This window comes from Pan paniscus, chromosome 2, assembly GCF_029289425.2.
Source record: "Pan paniscus chromosome 2, NHGRI_mPanPan1-v2.0_pri, whole genome shotgun sequence".
In the NCBI taxonomy this organism is placed as follows: Eukaryota; Metazoa; Chordata; class Mammalia; order Primates; family Hominidae; genus Pan; species Pan paniscus.
Window position 1 is genome coordinate 70,025,878 of NC_085926.1, and position 6,795 is coordinate 70,032,672.

General features: G+C 35.8%; 1 long non-coding RNA gene across 2 annotated transcripts in view; it reads left to right on the forward strand.

Annotated features, from left to right (window-relative positions):
* Positions 1-5,907, forward strand: part of LOC117979685 (uncharacterized) — a 73,533-nt gene extending 67,626 nt beyond the window's left edge. Inside the window, exon 4 of one of the 2 annotated variants that reach the window (XR_004670594.3) lies at positions 3,900-5,907. This is a non-coding gene — a long non-coding RNA (uncharacterized LOC117979685). The remainder of the gene's footprint in view (positions 1-3,899) is intronic. The other variant, XR_010111575.1, reaches the window with a different exon arrangement.
* The last annotated feature ends 888 nt before the right edge of the window (positions 5,908-6,795 follow it).

Sequence of the window (6,795 nt, forward strand, 5' to 3'; positions counted from 1 at the left end):
TAAAAGAAGATAAACTTTCAGGGAAATGAGGAAGATGTCTGAGAGTCTGAATTGGTCAAGAAGGCAAGAGGAGCCAGTTTCTTGTCATTTATGCATTGGTGGACTAATCCTGTTTGAAATAAGATGAGCTGCAGCTGTGCCTGTACTGGAAAAGGAGGAGCATAACTCCTCCAATGTCACCTGCAAAGAATTTTCATGCCAGAGGTTGCCTTATAGTAATGTGGGGTGAATAACTCATTGAGGTAGGGTGACATAAAGGAGCATCTACCATGTACATGGGAGACCTGATTTTTTCCCCTGCTTTTGCTACTGTCATTTCCAAATCAAATCAGTTATTCCATTTTTAAAATAACCAACATGGAAACTCTTTCACAAAACAATTTGTAGTGGTGGAGGTAGAGTCTATAAAAAGGTATCCATATCTCTGAATTCAGCAGTATATAAATATCTAGGAGGCCTTGTGATTTATATTCATGCACCCAGTTAAGTAGATGGATGGTTGAGAAGAGAAGGTAACTTGCTTTTGGAGAGATAGACTCTAACTGGCCAAACTAAGAATAACTCTTTTGATTCCCAATAGTCTTAAAACCAACAGGCATTTTCTTTTCCTGTTATAGAACCGCTGCATTTATTGAAGTCATAAGCCCGTAGTCTATCTTTAGACTCCTGATGTAATTTCTGAATCACCAACCATTTCTGAGACCACAAGATATTTAAAAATAAGATAAGAAATATTGACTGAGACTCCCTGAAGCCTGCAAGGGAAACGAAGATACCGCAGCAGAGGTTTACGGTGGAATTTCTCTCCTGTAGTTCGTGCACATTGAAAATGACATGATCTATCCCAAGGAATAGCTTAAGACCTGATCCACTTAAACAGCTCCAAGTGATTTATCATAAATGTGCTTATTTGGAAGGTTTAGCAGTAACCGCTTATGGGAGGTGGTGGGGTTAACTACCAAAATTGTACATAACTTGGATCCTGTGTATGGCAATTAATCAAGAAATTATATTCTTTGACTTTCTAACAACCCACACAGAGTGCTACATCTGTGGCATGTTTAAAGAGAGAGAGAGAGAGATGAAATATTTCTTCTAATAAAATGCTAATGGCTTTGTTTTGGAGAAAAAATATTGGATTATTGTGGTGTTAGATTTATCTGTATGAGGATTTCTCGAGTCACAGTCAGTAAGTACTTCTGACAGAAAACCAACTATGTCCTGAATACAATATCCCAGTCTTCTAAATGACTTCAGGATTATGGAGAGGCCCCTTTATGATGCTGAAGAAAGAACACAGGAATAAATGGTGTGATAGAGAACTGTAGCAGTCGAAGTTATTACTGTGAGCATTTGTTAAATGTTCAAGAGTATTTATTTAACCCAAAGCACATTGGAATATGTTAATTAAGACAGGTGAGGCATCCCATTGATTTGTGGTGTCTCATGGGCATAACTTGCACCCACTTAGTTGCTCTAGTCCTTAGGTTTCCAAGATTTTGGGGGGATGCCTACTATGGTTAGGAACCCAGAGCTCACTCCCTTGGAGGGTTAGTTTTACAAATTCAGTATCTGAAAACCTAAAAGTACCATCCTCTAAAAAGAAAAATTTGGGGCAACAAAAGCGTCAAAGTGTAATGTCATTTTCATTCCTATAATCCTTTGTGATGTGGTTCAAATGGCTTATTTTAATATTTCACTTTTCAATCAGTAGCTTTTTAAAAATGACAATTTCACAAATGCTTATGGAGCATCTACTTTGTGCCTACACTGGCCAAGAGACAGAAAGATGGAATAATACCTGACTTCTACCTTTTAAGATCTCATAGTGCAGCAAAACAGAAAGCTGTAGCAAATATTTGTAATGTGAAAAGAGCAACACTCATGAAACAGTCCAGTGCTGGACACTTACTGTAGTAGAGACACTGCATCAATGATTCTCTTTTACAGGCAAGGGAACTGAAGCTTGTAGAGAGGTTAGATCACACAGTTAACAAGAAGAGGGACAAGCATTTACCGGAAGCCCTGTGTGGTTCTGGATACTCACATAGTGCTTGCCAGACGCCCGGCATTGTGTTTAGGGCTTTACACTCATGACCTCACTCAGTCCTCATGACAACCCTATGCAGGGGATACTATAATTATCCCCATTTCACAGATGAGCAAACTGAGCTCTGAGAGGGAGCAACTTGACCAAGGTCATGTAGGTAATGTCAGAGCAGCAATTTGAATATAGGCTCTTAACAACTAAACTTTACTGCTGTGAGATGTAGAGGCATTTCTGCCTGGAGCTGCGGGAAGGTACCGAGATTAGGGCAAATAAATTATAAGAAGATTAGAAATATGGTCTTGATAAGGACTTTGAAGATAATGCTTATATCAGACTTCCTTCTGATCTGAGTCAATTGAAGGATGTATTTTTGAACCTTTCAGAAATCTCTCTATAAGTTATAGATCTGAATTTTAGTGAGAATCTATTCCATTCCTTGGAGTGCGAAAATCCAACACAATGTCTGGGAATTCAGACTTATAAAAATCATACAGAAGTAATTCTTAAAAAATATTGTATTTTGAAGTAATTGTAGGCTCATAAGAGGTTGTAAAAATAAGAGAGTTATAGTATGCCCTTCACCCAGCTTCCTCCAAAGTTAACGTTTTATATAACCATAGTACATATCAAAAGTGGGAAATAGACTTTGACAAAATACTATTCATTAGACCACAGATCATATGGGGATTTCATTAGTTTTTAGATGCACTCTATTGTTTTGTATAGTTCTTTTCCATTTTATCACCTGTATAGATTTGTGTAACCACCAAGAAGTAATTTGTTTTAAGCTGGCATAAAGAAAAAATAAAATAAACTGTTTTGAACAATCTATCATTTTGTTGTATGGTATTGTTATGTTTAGGGGCTGCTTTGCCAAATATCTTACTCTTTTAAAATAATTTATGTTTTAATGGAATATTACCATGATGTAAGAATGATTATTCATAGTAGAAAAAGGTTGCTTAAAAAAAAAAATCCCCTTAGGGGACATAAATTGATCCCATTAAGAAAAATAAGGTTTCCATATATTTATTACTTAAAGCTTACTTGTTAGATTTAATTTTTAAACATTTACAGATGGCAGTGATAGGCTCTTGATTTTTCTATGTATTTCTGTGTATCTCAAATGAGTATGAGCAATACTGTATTGAGGTGTATATTGAAAGACATCGTCTTATATTAACATGGGAAACTGTCTATTGCCATTCAGAGCTTTTTATTTTGTAGCTCTTGTTTGGAAGAAGGATATGGAGGTAAAAACCCAAATTTTCAGTATGTTCCTAAAAGCCCCAGACGTCTGAGCTTAAAAAGGGGTTAAATTTTAATGAAAACATACCCTGTAGTCAATGTGCTTTAAATTATAATTTTAAAAGCCAATCATTTTCTTTTTTGACTGACATGTGGCATTTTGGAGAAATTTTTAAATCTTTAAAATCTGTAAGAAATGAATTTGGGGGTCTTATAGGTATCGTATTTAGAACAGGGGAAAAAAAGGGATAGCTCATAGTGAAGGGGTTGAATTAAAATCATTTGTAATTATGCATCACAAAGAGGTACAATCACAGTGCATCCATTTATACGTGCATCTGTGCATCTGCCTCTGACCCCAGCTTTCTGGTTTCTGTCTCCTTTCTTTACAAAATCTTCAGTTATGCGTAGATGCACACATTAGAGAGGAAATTGGGGCTAATGATTTAGGAATGTGCTAATTAATTCTCATTATGTTCTATGAACCGAAAGAAATAGTGAAAGGTTGTCTGCATATGCATATACACTATGTATATTTTTCCACAGTGTTTTCTTCTGAAGGAAAGTTATGCTGGTTTTTTTTTTCTTTTTTTCTTTTTAGGTTCTTACACACAGTGACAGCTAGCAGAGTCTAAAATGCTGACATTATGACTTAGAGATGTGATAAAGAGAAACATCTACTGCATTTTCTGTAAGTAAATGTGGTGCCGGCATTGAGAGAACATACGTAATCAGATACCTGTTCTCCCTGAGTTTCTTAATTTAAGCCTCGCGATTCCTAATTAGCAGTTAGATTGCATCCATTGTTATTTTGTCTTTGGTTATCAATGATGATCAACCTTTGCTAAACAAAGATATGTCATCATGCTGGGGACACTCATGGATTTTTTTTTTAAAGGTTTTAACATTTGATAATAGGTTTTCCAATAGCTTGAAGGGTAGCTTTTAACATTTCTTTTCCAGCTGAAGTATTTCCTGAGTTCTGTCCAAGCCCTCTGTAGTTAAAGAAAAGGCTTTTTGACACTGAATAGACAATGTTGTGGCTTTTTTTTTCCTTCTTCAGACAAATGTGTAGGCATTTAGACCGCCACGTTGTACTCTCGTAATTGAGACACCTTGCAGAAATGGCAATTAAGGGTGACTCGTGTCAAAAATATTCAGGACAAATTACATTTTACTGATTTTTAAAAACTTTCAAAGGTACTCTCTCCTCTTTCTTTCTCCTTTCTCTCTTCCTACCTCCCTCCCACCCGCTCCTCGTTTTTTCTTTTAAATATTAAGTAAACTGTTTGCATTTTTACGTCTCATCAAAGTTGTTCCAGGTTTTTTCTGGGTTTACTGAAACTTCAAATCGACTACTCAGATCAAAACAATTAGTGAAGTCTAAGGTATTCTTAATTCCTGAAATGAAAACAGAATGGACGTTCAGGACGTTCTGTTTTGCTCTGGCTACCCGCTTGGCTTCTCGCTCAGAATATTCTTGCTCTCAAGTTAGTTCCAGTTCTGTTTATTTTGTCCTGAGCTCACTGAACTTTCCAAAGCCCTACTCTTCAAACAACACTTTTTTTCCCCCGCCCCGTGAGCTGGAGTTTATTTTGTGCTCACCCTTCATTCTGTGAGTTGTGAATAATTTTAACACAAAGAAAAAAAAATCTCCTCCCGACCACGGAGAGAAGAGGGGATTTTAGAATAAAGATAAAAATTGCTGTTTTAGCCCCCAAAGCAAAGGACTTGGGAAAGAAGAGAAAAGGGGGGAAAATAGAACAGCAAAGGAAAAAAAAAAAAAAAACAGAAAAAAATTTTTTATAAGGGTGTCAGTACAAAACAGGTGTTTGATGAAGCTCAAGCAAAACAAATGACAAAGTTAGCATTGAAAGGCCAAATACGTGATACACATTTAAACTACTTAGGTAAATTTATTTATGAAATAAATATGCAGTTTTTCAAATTTGAACATGGAGCAAATGTTTACAGATTGAAACTTATCATTTCTTGATTACCAGTATGAAGTAGGGCAATAGTCCTATTGAAAGCCATTCTTAATTGGGCTCATTGTAAATGTTTGGTTAAAAGAAAAGATTAAAGTGAGCTTTGACCTCTGTGGAATGCTGAGGCTGGTGAAATTTCTGGTTCTAGCATTATCCTCAAATTGTCTCACAGAGAATTATATTTTACAAAGTTAGAAGGCAGAAGAACCCTAGTCTTTGTTTTAGATTTGCCTAGCATCCAGTCAGAGATGGGTAAATAAGGACAGAACCATGGGACTCCAGTGGCCTTACTTAGGAGGCCCATACTAATGGCAACGGCAAGACAGTGCTACATAGACATAAATAATCTGTGATTGCAGATGTGCAGGTACAGTATAAAAAAAATTATTCTATCCTTATAGTCTTAGGTGTTGGCACATTTCTTTTGAGCCCATGTATAGAACAGGACAACATGAAAAGTGAAATATTCAAGCCGTGGAGAAAAAGAAAATATATTGTTGTATTTTATTTATGGAATGCCCACTATGTGCTGGTTCTCTACTGGCCCTAGAGAAGTACAGCTGTGATCAAGACAGACATAGTTCCTGCCCCCATGGAGCTTACAATCTATCGCAGAGCTAGACCAGGGAAAAGAGTATGAAGTGTGTAGAATGAGAAGTAGAGAGTGTTACAGGAACACCCAGAAAACTAAGGTTATTGGTTTAGTTGATTTTTCCCCCTCTTTTTTTCTTCCCTCTTTTTCCTCTTCACCGTCTCTTTTCCTCTTCCCTTTCTTTCTCTCTTTCCCCTTTCCCTCTCTCTTTGTTCCTCTCTTTCCTTCTTGATCTTTATTTTCCAAACAGAATTCAGCCAAACTCATTTTTTAAAAGAGAAACAGTCTAACATTATTTAGAAAGAGCAGCATATTATAAGTGGTTACAGCCATAGACTTGGAAGGGTGTGACCCAGATTGGAATCCTGGCTCTGCCATCAACTAGCCTGTATTCTTACTCAAAAGATATTATCTGTGTCTTCTTTTATTAAAAATAGGGCTAGAAATATGTACTTTTAGGAATTTATAGGAATTTTAGATGTGACCTTGTAAGTAAAGTCTCTGGCTTCCTTCCTAGCAGGTAGTGATCATGCTAAAATCATTAGCTACTACCATATTATTATTATTACTATTACTATTATTATTTTTCTTTTTATTTTGTAGAAGCAATGTCTGTATTATACAACAGCTAAAAAATAGTGAATGATGATATTAATCAATTGAAAGAATTTTCTCCAAAAACAATGACTAGCTTTGGAATTACGTAATTCTTATGTTTTGTTTTGCCTATTCACAAAAGCTGTTGTTTTTGAATGTTAAATATAAAAACCATTTTCAATAAATAAATTTTTAGATAAGATACTAGAGCCATATTATTTACAATTGTGTTGTCTTTTCCTGTGAACAGTTTTAGGATTAAAGCTTGAGCCAAATTTCAATGAGCCCCTTTAGGAGATAGGGGAATTTATTAATACTTA